The sequence below is a fragment of the Pan troglodytes genome, chromosome 11 (assembly GCF_028858775.2).
Source record: "Pan troglodytes isolate AG18354 chromosome 11, NHGRI_mPanTro3-v2.0_pri, whole genome shotgun sequence".
Lineage (NCBI taxonomy): Eukaryota > Metazoa > Chordata > Mammalia > Primates > Hominidae > Pan > Pan troglodytes.
The window spans coordinates 36,334,452-36,354,105 of NC_072409.2; the positions used below are offsets into that span (position 1 = coordinate 36,334,452).

A 19,654-nucleotide genomic window follows, 5' to 3' on the forward strand; every position below is an offset into this window, starting at 1 on the left:
CAGAAAGCTATGAAACGAGATTGCAAGAAAAGGTAGGAGCTTTGTAAACCAGAGTTAAGAAGTTTGAATTGCATTTTAAAGGGATTGAGAGGCCACAAAATTAACTGATTTACTTCTTTATAGGATGCTCTGGTTGCTCTACCAAGGTTTGTTTGGAAATTAAAGAGATACCAATTAGAAAGCTATTGTAGTCTTCTGTGAAAGATATGGTAGACCAATTCCAAATTATACAAGTGAGACTGGAAAGAAGTAGATGAAATTACAGCAGACAGTCAACAGGACTTACAGATGAAATGGATGTAAAGTTTACAGAAAGAAAGAAGACATGGATTATTTTTCTCTGAAGCAAGTGAGTATATGCTTATAGAATTCACCACAAGAGGAAAGAATAGGTGATACACAGATTGAACTGAGTTATAGCAAGTGTTTTGTTTTGACCATGCTAACTGTGAGATGCTTAACATCTTAAGTGAAACGTCAAGCAAGAAGTTGGATGTAGGAGTCTGAAGTTCCAAGAAGTGGTCAAGGCTGGAGATACATATCTGGAAATAATTTCACTATAGATGCTCTTTGAATTTATGGGACTTAGAGAAATCTCCTGAGGAGATTTTGCAGATAAAAAAATAGAAATAGTGAAAAAGGATCTGAAAGAATCCCTGAATTATTATTTTATGTGTATAGGAGAGAAAGAGCAGCCAAAAATTAAAATGGGGAGTGGCCTTTGAGGAAGGAAGAAAACTAAAAGAGGGAGAGGTAATTGGCATCAAGAGAAAAGTTGTTTTAAGAAGATGGAATAAACAAACATGTCTATATGGCTGGAACTTGATTAAAATGTCAAAGGAGACTGGGCATGGTGGCTCACACCTGTAATCCCCAAAACTTTGGAAGACTGAGGCGGGTGGATCACTTGAGGTCAGTAACTCGAGACCAGCCTGGCCAACATGGTGAAACCCCGTCTCTACTAAAAATACAAAAACTAGCTGGGCATGGTGGTGCGTGCCTGTGATCTCAGCTGCTCGGGAGGCTGAGGCAGGAGAATCACTTGAACCCAGGAGGTGGAGGTTGAAGTGAGCTGAGATCACACCACTGCACTCCAGCCTGGGCAACAGAGCAAGACTCTGTCTCCAAAAACAATCAACCAAACAGAACAAAAAGAATGGAAGTAGTGATGATGACCAGAAATAATTATTTCAACTTTTTTTTCAGGAAGTGCAGCAGAGAGACAAGGTAGTAATTGAAAAGGAATTCAGGCCAAGGTTAGATATTTTTTTGATTGTAGTTTTTATGTTTTTGTTACTTATTGTTATTTAAGACCGGATTATTAAAGTTTAATTGGCTGTAGACAGGAAAGGTTCAGTAGATAGGGAAAGAAAATGATGGCATAGAACAAAGGGTGATCATTACAGGGTAAAGGCCTTGAGAAATGAAAAGAGTTCAGATCTGGACACATGTGGAAGGGTTGGCAATTGACTGAAGTCTGAATTACTTATCCGTTTCAAAAAGAGCTACAAAAGTGATCCACGGCAATAAAACAATCAACGTTGTCATGCCATACACAGACAAAGGGCAATGGAATAAAGAGGTGGGAGGAAAGATGCCGAGAAGAGAATGTGAAATATGCAAAGGACGTAGTCATAAAACAGAGCCCTGTCACTTTGGCAAGGAACGCTATTTTTGTGCGACCTAGATTGAAACTCTCGGATAAGAGTGAAAATTTTCAGGTGAGGGGGGAAAAAGAAAAGCTTAATTTGTTTGCAGCAGGGGAGTCCATCTAAAAGCAAGAGTGACTTCTGGCCATTAACTGTGTGTTTTTTTTGTTTTGTTTTCTTCTGTTTTTAATGGTACAGGCACGTCAGTAGGTCAGGAGAAAAGGGAAACAAGAAAAGAGCTTGAGCAAAGATTAATTAACAACCTTTGCTTTCTGGAAACAGATGGCTTAAGGGTAAGCAAGTTCAGTTCAGGCAAATACATTCTGCAAATTCAGGTTTTTATAAAATTAAAACAAACAGGACACTTTGGACAGTTCAGAAAAAAAGTATTTAGTCTCTAGTTTCTGAATTCTTTGTTATGTAATGGTTGTAGAAAATTCTTAACCCTTTACACTAGGAAGGGGAATTGCTGGAAATTGCTGAGGCAGTCAATAGAGGAAAGGGAGCCTGAAGTCCACCTCTAGGATTAAAGGGAAAGTGCAAAAAGCAGCAAACTGACTTCCCTAAGACCAACACTACGTCTTCACCTTACAGCTAGCCTTTCTTGAATTGTAATGATGTATTACTATCATTATTATTATCACAAAGATTGAAAGTTTGAACTATAACCCCACAAGAGTGACTGTTGAAATTGTTGACTTGGAATACTTGGTGACAATTCAGCCCATTAAGGAAAAACCTGGAACCCAAAATAAGAAGTTTGAAGAATAGATATTTCCCTGGAAAATAGGATTACACAACTTTCATGGAATTAAATATTTTGAAAAGAAAATATTTAATTTTTTTCATCCTAAAAGAATGAAGAAAATATCTTTTGAGTATTTGATGATTTTTCACTAATAACAAAAAGGCTCTTATTATTTTTATCATGAGTTATAATAACCTTATGTGTTTATAGAAACAAAATGAAGTAAATTCAAGGTAATATACGTAGTGATTTCATAAAAGTAATTATTTGAGAGTAACTTCCTTACTAATATTTCAATACAATTAAAACTATAGATAATGATCAGTTCAGTTACCCTAGATGTCTAGAAAAACAAATATATATGTTTCCTACATGTTTTCATGTAGGAACACAGTAAAAATTCACAGGTCTTTGTTTGTGTTTTTATGAATTATATGTATTCTGTTTTCTCAATTGAGTCCATTATTTTTTTCCTTTAGCCTCACATCATACTCAATGTGATGCCAACTGAGTCACTATAGACTCTTTACAGGTCTCTGTTCACATATTATGAATTTTGGAGGAAACTTAGATGTTCCTTTTATATCTATTTGACTAAGTGCTGGGATATGCTTCCCTAGTTTCTCAGCATAGTGTAATTCAAAATGATAGTTGTCCGAAGCTCTATATATGTGTGAATGACTCTACTGTACTCTCCTAATTCAGTGCCTAGGGTAACTGGGCATTGTGGTTGAAGACATAATGAATAAGTAGAATTTTATACTCTTTTCTCTTTCCTTTTGCTCAGTTCCAAACATGGAACTACCAATATGGCAGTGTGGCTAAGGAAAGTGACTGGGGAAATGGAGGATGGGAATGGTGGAAGCATATTGGGTAGAAGAAATCCTCTTCCTTCTCTAGATGCAAAAATAACAATTCTTTTATGCCACTGATACATTTTAGTACAATTTTTGCTCAGAATTGTTAAAAAGAAAAAGAGAGAGAAACACAGAAAGCGAGAGAATGAGAGAATAGAAAAGAAAGAAAAAAAGAAAAATAAATTATTGTGGGACCAGAGAAGCTATGATTTGTAAAGGAGGCCCAGACACTTCTTAAGGGGTTTATAAAACTGAAACTTTGGCATCATACTAAAAAGACAGATGTTGTTTGTTAAAAGAGCATTGCCTACGCAGTCATTAGACCTGGATCAACTCAACATTACCACTCTAATTGCATAGCCTTGTGCAAGTCAACTTATGCCTTTGAGCATTTGGTTATTTTTTTTTAATTTGGTAAAATATATTTTACTTTTTTCTAAGAATAGCTGTGAGGATCAACTCACTAGTATAAGGGGTGCTACTGAGACACGCTGTGTTCTCTGAAAGCACCTTTGAACATATTTGTATTGGTTATCTCTTACTAGGCAACAAATTACTCTAATACCTAGTGGTTTAAAACCAACAATAAATACTATTTCACACAGTAGCTTTCAGTCAGGGATTCAGGAATGGCTTACATGGTGGTTCTGGCTTGCAGTGTCACAATCGGCTGCAATCAAGTTGTTGGCTGGGACTGGAGACATTTGAAGGTTGGACTGAGACACAAAGATCTACTTCTAAGATGACTCATTCAACAGGATGGCAATTTTGTACTGGTTGTTGGCAGAAAGCCTCAGTTCCTCACCACATGAACCTTACCACTGGACTGTCTAAGCAGTTGCAATAGACTGAACATTTATATCCCCTCAAAATTCACATGTTGAAATACTAACCGCCAGCATGGTAGAATCAAAAGGTGGAAAAAGCTGATTAGATCATAAGGGCAGAGCCCTCAAGAGCAGAATTAGTGCCATTATAAAAGAGAACGCATAGAGAACCCTCACATTTTCTGCCCTGTGATGTTACAGCAAAAAGCCATCTAAGAGGAAGGAGGCCTTAGCAGACATCAAATCTGCCAACACCCTGATCTTGAACTTCCCAACATCTAAAACTGTGAGAAATAAATTTCTGCTATTTATAAGCTACACAATCTTCAGTGTTTTGCTACAGTTGCCCAAATAAGCTAAAGCAGCATCCTCCTGACAAGGCAGCTGGCTTTCCTTAGATTGAGTAATCATAAAAGTGCTAGGCAGAAGAAAGGTACAATGTATTTTTATGACATAGCCTCAGAGGTCACGCACAATGCATCATTTCCACAATATCTTATGGTTACAAAAGTTAGCCCTATTCAGCAAGAACATGAATAAATTCTATCCAAATGTGTGAATTCTAGGAGGCAAGAATTACTTGGAGGGGATGAGGGTTAGGCATCTTGAAGGCTGCCTACCACAATATTCTAAAAATGCCTATGCTTGGAATTCCTAAGTGAGGAGAACTTTAGCTCTATTTTAAGATATATTAATAAGATATATTCTTAAGATATATTAGTCTATTTATATTACTCTAACTGGAGCCCATTTTTAATATCTATTATATTAGAAACATATTTATTTAAACTAGAGTTTTAAATATATTGTGATGAAGTTGTACGGGTACGTTTTAAAGTGAGTAAAAAGGATCCAGGATTAGGTTACTCTATTACATATTGAAAAATTCAAATGCAAAGAACAGTGAAGAACTAAGAAATGGAGATAGGAGTATTTGTTTGTCAAAAAAAATAAATAAATAAAACGTGATCCAAGACACTAAACGAGGTTCTAAATAGTACTTAGACCTGAGGTCAAAAAGAGGTGATGGTGAAAATGTGCAGCATCACTCCAAGCATTCTCTAATTCCCCTGATTAGGAGCAGGATTATTTCCAAAGTACAATGAAAAGTTGAGACTGCAGATGTAATGACACAGCAACACTTGTGGATAGTAGACAAATTCTAGGTCAGGGGAACAGGCAGTTTATAAATAACCTAATTTTTACATCATAACACTTCATTTGCTTAATTTTCCGAAGCCAGTTAGCTGAGACATTTTATCTAATAGATTTAGAGACCTAATCCGTAGGAAATATTAGCGAGATTGGCTTTGCCACCTCGCCTCTTTCAGGAAAAACAAACGAAAAAAGGATTTCCATTATTTCCCATAAACACATTCCTTTTGCCAGTTTATTTTTATTTTGGCTGCTGTGTTAAACTCTAGAATTAAAATGGGGCAGAATCTCTTTTCTAGGATTGCAAATGAACATTGATACATTAAAAAATACCTCCTAAAAGGTCAACTAAAAAAGTAAATCACAGTCACACCTGGAACAAAGAGGGTCATTTTTGTGTCCAGATAAGGATTAGAATGGTAGCTCTACTATTCTTCCATTCTTCAACAATTATTCATTCAAAACCAATTTGTGGTAGGTATTATTCTAAGTGCTTAGACTATAAAACTAAAAAAAAAAAAAAAAGACAAGTATCTCTTTTTGGGATATCATATTCTAGTCACAGAGACAAGAAGACAAGTTAATGAACTAGGGTGCATGGTAATTATTGCTGAGATAGGAAAAAACAATAAAGTGGGTCACATGTGCATGAGGATGGTTGAAATTTTAGATGAGGGAGACAAGTACTGTCCTCACTGAGAAAATGACATTTGAGTAATTACTTGAAAGAAATGATGGGAGGGAAGGGCCAGGTAGGTTCCTGGAGGAAGAACATTTCAAGTAGATTATATGACTCTCAGAGCAGGTATCATTGAGATCTAATTCCCAGATTTGGATGCTATTCCTGAACAGTGGTTCAACAATAAATAAGTTTTGAATGTAGAATGATTATCCACAAAGAAGAATCTTTTAGAATATCTTTCATTTTTAATCATTTTATTTATTTTGGCAAGTAAATGATGCCCTCTTCAGAATGAAACATTCCAGTGGAAATTTTTCATAGCAAAATGGCAAAGATAGGCATTTGTAGACCAGGGAGATAAGCTAGGAAAAAATTATGATTAGTAAGAAAGAAATATCACCTATGGGTTGCCTGGGGGATAAATGCAAACGCTTATCTTTATGACCTGACAAACTGATCTTATATCATAAATTATAAATCTCTGTTTTGTAGTCATTTCATCACATGAATAGGAATTTTTTTAATTGAATTGTTCTTTCCTTTTTTTTTTTTCTAGAAACAATTTTACCCTGGGGCAAAGTCCAACTGTGGACCAGGCAAAATTTCCCACATTTACCTATTGCTCTTTTTGGCTCTGGCTTTCTTCTACATATCTTCTCTCCTACTCAACACTACTCTTCTTCCTCAAGCACTGTCGATACTGGGATACATTTTTATAAGTTATTTTATTTGACTTGTACCACCCATGACAGAACGTGAGTTGCTTTGGGGAAAAGATGATTTATTACACACCTTTAGAGCTCCAGTGTGGAGCACAGCAATTGGGAACTAAGTAGGGCATAGTGAATTGTTGTTGAATGAATCTGATTCTTATAATCATTTTAATAGCTTAAGAAATGGAGGCAGAAGGCATTCCAAGACGGCCAAATAGAAACAGTTCCATTCTGTAGCTCCCAGCGTGATCGACAGAGAAGACAGGTGATTTCTGCGTTTCCAACTGAGGTACCTGGTTCATCTCATTGGGACTGGTTGGACAGTGGGTGCAGTCCACAGAAGGTGAGCTGAAGCAGGGTGGGGTGTCGCCTCACCTTGGAAGTGCAAGGGGTCAGGGATTTCCCTTACCTAGCCAAGGGAAACCGTGACAGACTACCTGGAAAAACGGGCACTACTGCCCAAATAGTGTGCTTTTCCCAAGGTCTTATGAACCAGTAAACAAGGTGATTCTCTCCTGTGCCTGGCTTGGTGGCTCCCATGCCCATGGAGCCTTGCCCACTGCTAGCACAGCAGTCTGAGATCGATATGTGAGACAGCAGCCTGGCTGGGAGAGGGGCAACTGCTGTTGCTGAGGCTTGAGTAGGTAAATAAAGGGGCTGGGAAACTCGAACAAGGGGGAGCCCACCATAGCTCAACAAGGCCTACTGCCTCTAGACTACACCTCTGTGGGCAGGGCATAGCCAAACAAAAGGCAGGGGGCAACTTCTGCAGACTTAAATATCCCTGTCTGACAGCTCTTAAGAGAGGAGAGGTTCTCCTAGCACAGCGTTTGAGATCTGAGAATGGACAGACTGTCTCCTCAAGTGGGTCCGTGAACCCTGTGTAGCCTAACTAGGAGACACCTCCCAGTAGGGGCTGACAGACACCACATATAGGCAGCTGCCCCTCTGAGACAAAGCTTCCAGAGGAAGAATCAGGCAGCCATATTTGCTGTTCTGCAGCCTCTGCCGGTGATACCCATGGCAAACAAGCTCTGGAGTGGACCTCCAGCAAGCTCCAACAGACCTGCAGCTGAGGAACCTGACTGTTAGAAGGAAAACTAACAAACAGAAAGGAATAGCATCAACAGCAACAAAAACGTCATCTACACCAAAACCCCATCTCTAGGTCACCAACATCAAAGACCAAAGGTAGATAAAACCACAAAGATGTAGAGAAACCAGAGCAGAAAAGCTGAAAATTCCAAAAATCAGAGCACCTCTTCTCCTCCAAAGGATCGCAGCTCCTCACCAGCAATGAAACAGAGCTGGACGGAGAATGCCTTTGACGAGTCGACAGAAGTAGGCTTCAGAAGGCTGGTAATAACAAGCTTCTCCCAGCTAAAGTAGGATATTTCAACCCACCACAAGGAAGCTAAAAACCTTGGAAAAAGACTAGACAAATGGCTAACTAGAATAAACAGTGTAGAGAAGACCTTAAATGACCTGATGGAGCTGAAAACCATGGCATGAAAACTTTGTGACACATGTAAAAGCTTCAATGGCTGATTCAATCAAGTGGAAGAAAGGATATCAGTGACTGAAGATCAAATTCATGAAATAAAATGAGAAGACAAGGTTAGAGAAAAAAGAGTAAAAAGAAATGAACAAAGCATCCAAGAAATATGGGACTATGTGAAAAGACCAAATCTACATTTGATTGGTGTACGTGAAAGTGATGGGAAGAATGGAACCAAGTTGGAAAACACTCTTCAGGATATTATCCAACAGAACTTCCCCAACATAGCAAGGTGGGCTAACATTCAAATTCAGGAAATACAGAGAACACCACAAAGATACTCCTCAAGAAAAGCAACCCAAAGACACATAATTGTCAAATTCACCAAGGTTGAAACGAAGGAAAAAGTGTTCAGGGCAGCCAGAGAGAAAGGTCGACTTACCCACAAAGGAAGCCCATCAGACTAACAGTGAATCTCTCAGCAGAAACCCTACAAACCAGAAGACAGTGGGGGCCAATAGTCAACATTCTTAAAGAAAAGAATTTTCAACCCAGAATTTCATATCCAGCCAAACTAAGCTTCATAAGTGAAGGAGAAATAAAATCCATTACAGACAAATGCTGAGAGATTTTGCAACCACCAAGCCTGCCTTACAAGAGCTCCTGAAGGAAGCACTAAACATGGAAAGGAACAACCAGTACCAGCCACTGCAAAAACATGCCAAATTGTAAAGACCATCAAGGCTAGGAAGAAACTGCATCAATTAACGGGCAAAATAACCAGCTAACATCATAATGACAGGATCAAATTCACACATAACAATATTAACCTGAAACGTAAATGGGCTAAATGCCCCAATTAAAAGACACAGACTGGCAAATTGGATAAATAGTCAAGACCCATTCAGTGTGCTGTATTCAGGAGACCCATCTCACCTGCAAAGATGCACATAGGCTCAAAATAAATGGATGGAGGAAGATCTACGAAGCAAATGGAAAGCAAAAAAAGGCAGGGGTTGCAATCCTAGTCTCTGATAAGAGACTTTAAACCAACAAAGATCAGAAGAGACAGAGAAGGCCATTACATAATGGTAAAGGGATCAATTCAACAAGAACAGCAAACTATCCTAAATATATATGCACCCAATACAGGAGAACCCAGATTCATAAAGCAAGTCCTTAGAGACCTACAAAGGGACTTAGATTGCCACACAATAATAATGGGAGACTGTAATACCCCACTGTCAATATTAGACAGATTAACGAGACAGAAGGTTAACAAGGATATCCAGGACCTGAACTCAGCTCTGCAACACACAGAACTAATAGACATCTACAGAACTCTCCACCCCAAATCAACAGAATATACAGTCTTCTCAGCACCACATCACACTTATTCTAAAATTGACCACATAGTTGGAAGTAAAGCACTCCTCAGCAAATGTAAAAGAATGGAAATCACAACAAACTGTCTCTCAGACAACAGAGCAATCAAATTAGAACTCAGGATTAAGAAACTCACTCAAAACCACATGACTACGTGGAAACTGAACAACCTGCTCCTGAATGACTGCTGGGTAAATAACAAAATGAAGGCAGAAATAAAGATGTTCTTTGAAACCAATGAGAACAAAGACACAATGTACTAGAATCTCTGGAACACACTGAAAGCAGTGTGTACAGGGAAGTTTATGGCACTAAATGCCCAAAAGAGAAAGCAGGAAAGATCTAAAATCAACATCCTAATATCACAATTAAAAGAACTAGAGAAGCAAGAGCAAACAATTATTGCTTCTGAAATTGAGGCAATAATTAATAGCTTACCAATCAAAAGTCCAGGACCAGATGGATTCACAGCCAAATTCTACCAGAGGTACAAAGAAGAGCTAGTACCATTCCTTCTGAAACTCTTCCAATAAATAGAAAAAGAGGGAATCCTCCCTAACTCATTTTATGAGGTCAACACCATCCTGATACCAAAGTCTGGCAGAGACACAACAAAACAAAGAGAATTTTAGACCAATATCCCTGATGAACATCAATGCAAAAATCCTCAATAAAATACCGGCAAACCAAATCCAGCAGCACATCAAAAAGATTATCCACCATGATTAAGTCGGCTTTATCCCTGAGATGCAAGGCTGGTTCAACATACGCGAATCAATAAATGTAATCCAACATATAAACAGAACCAAAGACAAACACCACACGATTATCTCAATAGATGCAGAATAGGCCTTTGACAAAATTCAACACCCTTTCATGCTAAAAACTCTTGATAAACTAGGTATTGATGGAAAGTATCTCAAAATAGTAAGAGCTATTTATGACAAACCCACAGCCAATCTCATACTGAATGGGCAAAAACTGGAAGCATTCCCTTTGAAAACTGGCACAAGACAGGGATGCCCTCTCTCACCACTCCTATTCAACATAGTGTTGGAAGTTCTGGCCAGGGCCATCAGGCAAGAGAAAGAAATAATGCGTATTCAATTAGGAAAAAAGGAAGTCAAACTGTCCCTTTATGCAGATGACATGATTGTATATTTAGAAAACCCCATCTTCTCAGCCCAAAAACTCCTTAAGCTGATAAGCAACTTCAGCAAAGTCTCGGGATACAAATCAATGTGCAAAAATCACAAGCATTCTTATACACCATTAACAGACAAACAGAGAGCCAAATCATGAGTGAATTCCCATTCACAATTGCTTCAAAGAGAATAAAATACCTAGGAATCCAACTTACAAGGGATGTGAAGGACCTCCTCAAGGAGAACTACAAACCACTGCTCAATGAGTCAAAAGAAGACACAAACAAATGGAAAAATATTATATGCTCATAGATGGGAAGAATCAATATCGTGAAAATGCCATATTGCCCAAGGTAATTTATAGATTCAATGCCTTCCCCATCAAGCTACCAATGACTTTCTCCAAAGAATTGGGAAAAACTACATTAAACTTCATATAGAAACAAGAAAGAGCCCACATTTCCAAGACAATCCTAAATGAAAAGAACAAAGCTGGAGGCAGCATGCTACCTGACTTCAAAGTATACTACAGGCTACAGTAACCAAAAGAGCATGGTACTGGTACCAAAACAGACACATAGACCAATGAAACAGAACAGAGGCCTCACAAATATCACCACACATCTACAACCATCTGATCTTTGACAAAACTGACAAAATAAAATGGGGAAAGGATTCCCTATTTAATAAATGGTGCTGGGAAAACTGGCTAGCCATATGTAGAAAGCTGAAACTGGATCCCTTCTTTACACCTTATACAAAAATTAATTCAAGATGGATTAGACTTAACTGTTAGACCTAAAACCATAAAAACCCTAGAAGAAAACCTAGGCAATACCATTCAGTACATTGGCATGGCCAAGGACTTCATGACTAAAATACCAAAAGCAATGGCAACAAAAGCCAAAATAGGCAAATGGGATCTAATTAAACCAAAGAGCTTCTGCACAGCAAAATAAATGACCATCAGAGTGAACAGGCAACCTACAGAATGGGAGAAAATTTTTGCAATCTACCAATCTGACAAAGGGCTTATATCCTGAATCTACAAAGAACTCATACAAATTTACAAGAAAAAAAAAAAACATCAAAAAGTGGGCAAAGGATATGAACAGACACTTCTCAGAAGAAGACATCTATGCAGCCAACAGACACATGAAAAAATTCTCATCATCACTGGCCATCAGAGAAATGCAAATCAAAACCACAGTGAGATACCATCTCACACCAGTTAGAATGGCAATCATTAAAAAGTCAGGAAACAACAGATGCTGGAGCGAAAGTGGAGAAATAGGAATGCTTTTACACTGTTGGTGGGAATGTAAATTAGTTCAACCATTGTGGAAGACAGTGTGGTGATTCCTCAAGGATCTAGAACTAGAATTACCATTTGACCCAGCCATCCCATTACTGGGTATATACCCAAAGGATTATAAATCATGCTACTATAAAGACACATGCACACGTATGTTTATTGTGGCATTATTCACAATAGCAAAGACTTGGAACCAACCCAAATGTCCATCAATGATAGACTGCATTAAGAAAATGTGGCACATATACACCATGGAATACTATGCCGCCATTAAAAAGAATGAGTTCATGTCCTTCGCAGGGACATGGATGAAGCTGGAAACCATCATTCTCAGCAACCTATCACAAGGACAGAACAACAAGCACTGCATGTTCTCATTCATAGGTGGGAATTGAACAATGAGAACACTTGGACACAGAGCAGGGAACATCACACACCGGGGCCTGTTGCAGGGGTGGGGGCTGGGGGAGGAGGGATAGCATTAGGAGAAATACCTAACGTAAATGAGTTGATGGGTGCAGCAAACCAACATGGAACATGTATACCCATGAATCAAGCCTGCAGGTTGTGCACATGTACCCTAGAACTTAAAGTATAATTTTAAAAAAAGAAATGGAGGCACAGTGAAATACATAGTTTTTCAGAGTTCTCAGCAGTGTCAGTTGATAGTTCTAAAACTAGTACATGAGTGTCTTGATACCGAAAAACAGTGTTGTCTCACTATTTTTAAAATATTGAAAAGCAGTATTGTTTGACTATTTAAACAACAACAAAAAAAAGTTGGCCAGGCACTGTGGCTCACACGTATAATCCCACATTTTGGGAGGTCAAGGCAGACGGATAATGAGGTCAGGAGTTCGAGACCAGCCTGGTCAACATGGTAAAACCCCATCTCTAGTAAAAATACAAAAATTAGCTGGGTGCAGTGGTACACACCTGTAGTTCCAGCTACTTGGGAGGCTGAGGCAGGAGAATCACTTGAACCCGGGAGGCGGAGGTCGCAGTGAGCCAAGATTGTGCCACTGCACTCCAGCCTGGGTGACAGAGCAAGACTCTGTATCAAAAAAAAAAAAAAGTTTGCCACTTTTTAGGATGAAATGTGTCATTAGATAATTCAGTTTCCAAATAGTTTTTAGTGAACTATTCAATGAAATTAGCAAATTTTATAATCTGTCATAAGTGCAATTGGAGATAGAAGTGGATAAAACTTAAGGGTCAAAATGTGTCAATGCATATTTCAACGAGAGTTACCACATGTAGCATTAAGGATCTGCATGGTATTCAAAAATCATCCAAAGATCACTTTATTCTATTTTAAAAACCAGTGGACATACTTATGACAGTTTCTTACATTTTTACAGTTTCAATGCTCTCGTAAGCCTTTGGGGCAATGCCCTCATTCTTAATATCTTGGAGCAAATTGTACATAAACACATCCTACCGAAAGTATTTTTTAAATAAGCAATGAACTGTTTTTTCCCCTAATCTTGCATTAATGAGTGATTTGGGTATGTTTTCTTGAGTTTATCCATTTTACTGATGTTATTCTGTAAAGCACACAATTCTCAGATTTATGAGATTTACATTCAAGTTTTGTTTCTGACTAGCTTTGTGTACCAGGAAAGTCATTTCAACACTATTAACTACCATGATGGCAAAATTAAAACAGGCTCTTATATCCTGAAGAGATAGCAAACTCAAGTAGGAATACAATTTATAAGATTTTAATATCTAAAAGAGGATTTTGTGCTAATCTCTGGTAAAAGTGTGGTTGCATTACCATTAGAAATCCATACAGCTTAACACATTCAGGTTCAGAACAAGCTTATTCTTTTGAGTCTAGAGAATTCAACTTCACTGGGAATTTTTCTGAGACATTTAAGACATTATTCTACCTGTACTGCCACAAGTCTAAGGTTTGACGATAACAAATACTGTTTTAGTTGGAACTGACAGGGCATCTCATTATCATGTGATTATCCTTTTAGCTCATTAATAATAATGGTGATAATTATAATTATAAAATTAATATCTGGAAAGAGCTTTACAACATATATTATTGTTTTTAAAGAAACCACGAAATTCAATATCAGGGTATTTCACGTAGTAATTCAGAATACAGATGCAGATATTCACAATATCATTGATTCTCCTTGACATGGCTAGAACTTCAAAAATCTCTCTTTGGGGGAGTCACGACGCAGGGAGTTATAATGTAGAAACTCACAAAAGAGATAAGTTTATATATTATAAAGTCAAATATATACAATACCAATATCCAAAGACAGGATGCTGCACTAGAGTATGAGTTTGGGCAAATGTCTCCACTTCCGTGTTGTAAGAAAGTCAGTGCTGGAGACGATGTGGAGAAATAGGAACATTTTTACTCTGTTGGTGGGACTGTAAACTAGTTCAACCATTGTGGAAGTCAGTGTGGCGATTCCTCAGGGATCTAGAACTAGAAATACCATTTGACCCAGCCATCCCATTACTGGGTATATACCCAAAGGATTATAAGTCATGCTGCTATAAAGACACATGCACACGTATGTTTATTGCGGCACTATTCACAATAGCAAAGACTTGGAACCAACCCAAATGTCCAACAACGATAGACTGGATTAAGAAAATGTGGCACATATACACCATGGAATACTATGCAGCCATAAAAATGATGAGTTCATGTCCTTTGTAGGGACATGGATGAAACTGGAAACCCTCATTCTCAGCAAACTATAGCAAGGACATAAAACCAAACACCACATGTTCTCTCATAGGTGGGAATTGAACAATGAGAACACATGGACACAGGAAGGGGAACATCACACTCTGGGGACTCTTGTGGGGTGGGGGGAGGGGGGAGGGATAGCATTAGGAGATATACCTAATGTTAAATGATGAGTTAATGGGTGCAGCACACCAACATGGCACATGTATACATATGTAACAAACCTGCACATTGTGTGCATGTACTCTAAAACTTAAAGTATAATAAAATAAAGGAAAAAAAAAGAAAAAAAAAAAAGAAAGTCAGTAATTAGCCGGGCTGATTTCTTTGCTGGGACTATCAAGGGCAAAATTTTTCCTTTTCTTTTCAAAGAATATATGATTATGTATACTATAAATATACCTAAAATAGCTATATAGATAGGGAATATATTGTGAGCCTGAATTGTGTCCACTGCTAGAGTTTAACCATATATTTGAACTGGTGTATTTCAAGTGGCGTAGAAGTCTATTTGTATATGCAACTGAAGAGTTTTCTGGAAATGTTTACCAATGAAAATCCAAACCATGCACCCATCGATGCCATGTGAACTCTTCAGTTATCAGAGAATAGTTGTTATGTTTTTTTTTATGAGAAGCCAGCATAATTTGAAATCAAGAAAGTCATATGTTGAACATTTCATGGTACACTGGGACATCAACCTCAAAAAAATGGACTCAAATCTTATGTAGGGGACAGATGTGTACGGTAAAAATTTAATAGAGTTTAGAAATTGCTTCAGAAAGTACCATCACTCTATATGGGCAATAAGCCCAATTCTTCCTCCAGCGTTTTAAGGGATTACTATTTTGGTTGAGCATCAGATGAATTAGTTTAGGCTTAAAGGCATGAAAAAATACATTTAAAAATGTATTAGTATCACAGGAAAGAGACTGAACAATGAGGGGCATGTGTATGAAAATAGACCAAATAATGATCTATTAATAAGTTTCATGCCATGTTCCCTCCAGGACATAAACTGAGTGAAATAAGGGGTGAGATTACTAGCAATTAATTTTTAACAAATTAATCAGAGTATGTTCAACTCTGCTGTTCTTTCATCCAATACAATGGTCCTCAACCAGGCATTATTTAGTTCCTCTGAGGACATTTTGCAATGTCTAGAGACACTGTGCCATTGTTGAGAAACTCTGATAAAAGAATGCCATAATATGGAAAAAACGTTTTCCTCACTCCTTATCATACATAGTTTCCCCTACAGTCTGAAACCTATATTAAATATCATCTATGTGCTCCCCAAGCCTACTCTTACTCTCTTGACTTTGCTCCCTGTCCTTACCTTTGTAAATTATCCGTTTCATTTAACTTTATTTAAATTATGCAATTTAAGTATGTTTGTTTCTTGCCAGGACTCTAACTGATACAGATCCTCTTGAATCCAGTGCAAAAGGCTTTGGTGTTTAAAGGAAGATAATAAACCATGCACAGTAGAGGCAGGGGCAATTCCTAGGGAAAAAAGAAAAAGAAAAACAACAACAACAAAACCTCAAGTAATCACTGTTGTACCCAGTGACTCGGTTAGTTTAGGGATCTAAGACAACTCTTGTAGTAATGCTTGCCAGTCCAAGCAACTCCAATGTGTGATAGAGATGGCATTGCACAGAAGAAAAGACTAGTTGTACCCATAAAAGGGTCAGTGCTCTTTCACAGGAATAGAACTAAGCAAAGTGGCAACAGAAATTGTTGAGTGCTGTGTGGTAACTGAGAAAATTGTCTGCAAGCACATTTGAGATAACTCCAAAGCATTTTAAAAATAATCTTTAATCTAATTTTCCAATGTTGAGTATTCTTTACTCATTGTGAAACTCTTCTGCAGTAATGCTTCCTGCTCAATTTCTTTATGATTCCTTATGAATCATGAATTCATGGATTTATGAATCCATGATTCATCCATTTAATAAATGTTTGTTTTTTAACAACTTCAATTTGACATGTCAGCCATTGTCCTTGGGAATAATGCTTATCTGAAATTCTCCCAAGGTTCTCATCTTGAGGTCACCGTGGCCCTTTAATACCTCACATTATGGTATCTTATTGCCTTCAGGGAGTTTATATTCCAGTCCTTATTAGGCCACCCTGAGTTGCTGAGGTCCCTGTTGATCTACATCTAAACTCTCCAAAATTATGGTAACCTTTTGATATATATGACAAGAATTTTGCCCCTTATTTTCATTTCTATTTTTAGTCTTTTGTAGCATTTATCTTTGCTCACTGCAGGGCAATATAATTAATTATCTAATTAAAAGTGAAAGTAAAAAGCCACTGCATTAGATTGTGAGACTCATAAACACCCTAATGAGTGAAATGTAATTTATCTCCAGAGATGAGTAATTTCTAAAGTGATGATCAACAAGTGAACTCATATACACCATCCAAAAGCTTCATGTGGCCACTGAAATCAATTTAGATTTTTTAATGTAGTATTTAGAATTTCAGTGTTTACAAACACCATTTTGCATTTATTATACACTTTTAAATGTTGCACATGAGTTGATCACCTTGCAGGTAAACATTTATTAAGCATTTACTATATATCAGCATAAGGCCAAATGTTTGGGATACAAAGGTGTCCATCACTGAGGACTTAACAATCTAACAGATGTGTAATACAAATAAGAAAATAATTGCAACAAATGAATATAATATTCAAAGTATTACAGATGAGCAGCTTAATGGGAAGAGAAAAAAATTTGCTGAATGTATATTCCAGTTGAAGAGGACAATGCTAGATGCAGTTACCATGTGTCAGTACTTCTCTGATTTTAATCAATATGCATACAATAACCTGGAGATTATTTTAAAATGCACATTCTAATTAAAATGTTTTGGGTAAGGCCTGAGATTTCTCATTTCTTACATGTTCCCAGGTAATGCCAATTCTGATTCTATTTGGTAACACCTTGAGCAAGAAGATTCTAAAACTCACAACCACATTCAATTTTTTACAGTAAGGGAGATGGAGTTTCAGAGAGACAAATATTTTGCTCAAAATTATATAGCTAAACTTGGACTGATTTGAATTTTTTAGATTCCAAAACATGTTATTCAAGTAACCAGTCTTGAGTAGTTACTGGGAAGGGTGAGTTAAGTAATATGAGCTTCACAAGTGAAATAACATTTGAATTCGTGAATGGTGAAGGAAAATATAGATGTTTTCAGGCAGCATATGAAAGGTAAGTATGTGATTTAGAGTTGATGTGATTGTAGTGGTGTCCAAAGAGTGAATTGGTTACCAGCTGAAATTAAGCTAGAAAGTATGATCATAAAATTTAGAGGGATACTTAAGAAAACCAAGAAATGTTTTTATTTTTATTAAAACAGGTAATTGAAAATAACCAAATAACTGCTTAAGACAACCTGATGTATTTGTTTTTTTTAGGAAGCTCAATCTGGATAATTGGGATGGGATGGGTATTAATCCTAGAGATATTAGAAAATAATTAAATTATAAGGTGGTCATAGAAGATACCCTGAAAATAGATTAAAAAATAGTTCAGAGTCCATAACCAATGTCTGGGCCTGCTGCAGCAGAGTGGAGGTCTGGCTGGTGAGGCCTCCTCCCCGGCTGACCAACGTGCCTCCATGCACGTTAGGCCACTAGTCTGCTTGCATGGGTGTAGGGGCGATGGTCACAATTAATGCCTTAGAAGAAGAGAGCTTCATACATTCCTTCTCCTCTGACTCTGATGCAGAACTTGGTGCTATGTGGTTGGGTATTCAGAGGACATTATCGTGGATGATGAGTTCCAGTTATTATAGAGACATTTCATGGACAAGTACTACCAGGAGTTTTAAGACTGGGAAGAGAATAAACTCAACTGTGTGCCTGTTTTTAGTGAATATATTTATTTGGTGGAAAAGTATATTGAAAGACAGCTTCTGGAGCAGATTCCTGGATTCAACGTGGCAGCTTTTACAACAACGTTACAGCAAGGTAAAGATGAAGTGGCTGGTGACATATTCAACATGCTACTCCCATTTACAGATTTTTCTAGCTTTTAAAGAAATGTTTTTCGAATACAGAACAGCAAAAGAAGGCTGGAGACAAGACTTACATGACAGTTTAGTGGTGACTTGTGCAAATTATCCTCAAGGCCAGCTTTCTAGAACAATCTACAGCACCATGTCCTACCTCCAACCAATGAATAGGATCATTCTGGATGTCACTGACTCGTAGGACAATAGTCTCAGCTAGTGATGACAGAATACATCTTGAAAAGACTGACTCTGCTCTGCAATAGTTTGTTCATGTTAAGTATTGATGGATCAAAACCAGTATGACTTAATCCTCCTGGACCCATTTCTCTTGAAACACCTTCAGGTATTCATTAACCTTGGTGCTTAGTAACCCTAGTATACGTCCCCTCCCCAAGTAAATACCTCTCTCATGTGCTTCTGAGTCAGACTTTTCTGGAGCAAGCCCACTTCAAAGATTCCACCTAAAGGACCTCTTCCCCCAGCATACACGTTGGTATGTCAACAGTGTGGAATAACCCACCATCACAAATCCTCTTTATTTCAGCAAGCTTTGCATAAATATTTTTGTATACCCACAACTCTTTTTAATATGAATCAGAGTTCCTGTCCTTAAGCCTCAATAGGGTTTTTGATATTTATTGAGGGTGTTACTCAAGCCGGCTGTCTCTCTTGAGATTTCTAATCTCCTGTGATCACAGCTTATCTTGGCTGTAAAAATCAATGAAAACAGATATACTTTACCTTAAAGCCACATGTGAAAATCAACTCCATTTGCAGTCCCTGTGTCACTGTCTTCCGCTAGTCCTGATGAGCCCCACTGTACCTAGAAGTCTCTTTCAAACATTCTTTTTGAAAAAAATATTCTTATAGATGAATACTCAGGCTAACCTAGAGGATATGATGTTGGAACTTC

General features: G+C 37.6%; 1 pseudogene; it reads left to right on the top strand.

Annotated features, from left to right (window-relative positions):
• The first annotated feature begins 18,388 nt into the window (after positions 1-18,388).
• LOC100614227 (ADP-ribosylation factor-like protein 2-binding protein) lies at positions 18,389-18,912 on the top strand (annotated as a pseudogene).
• The last annotated feature ends 742 nt before the right edge of the window (positions 18,913-19,654 follow it).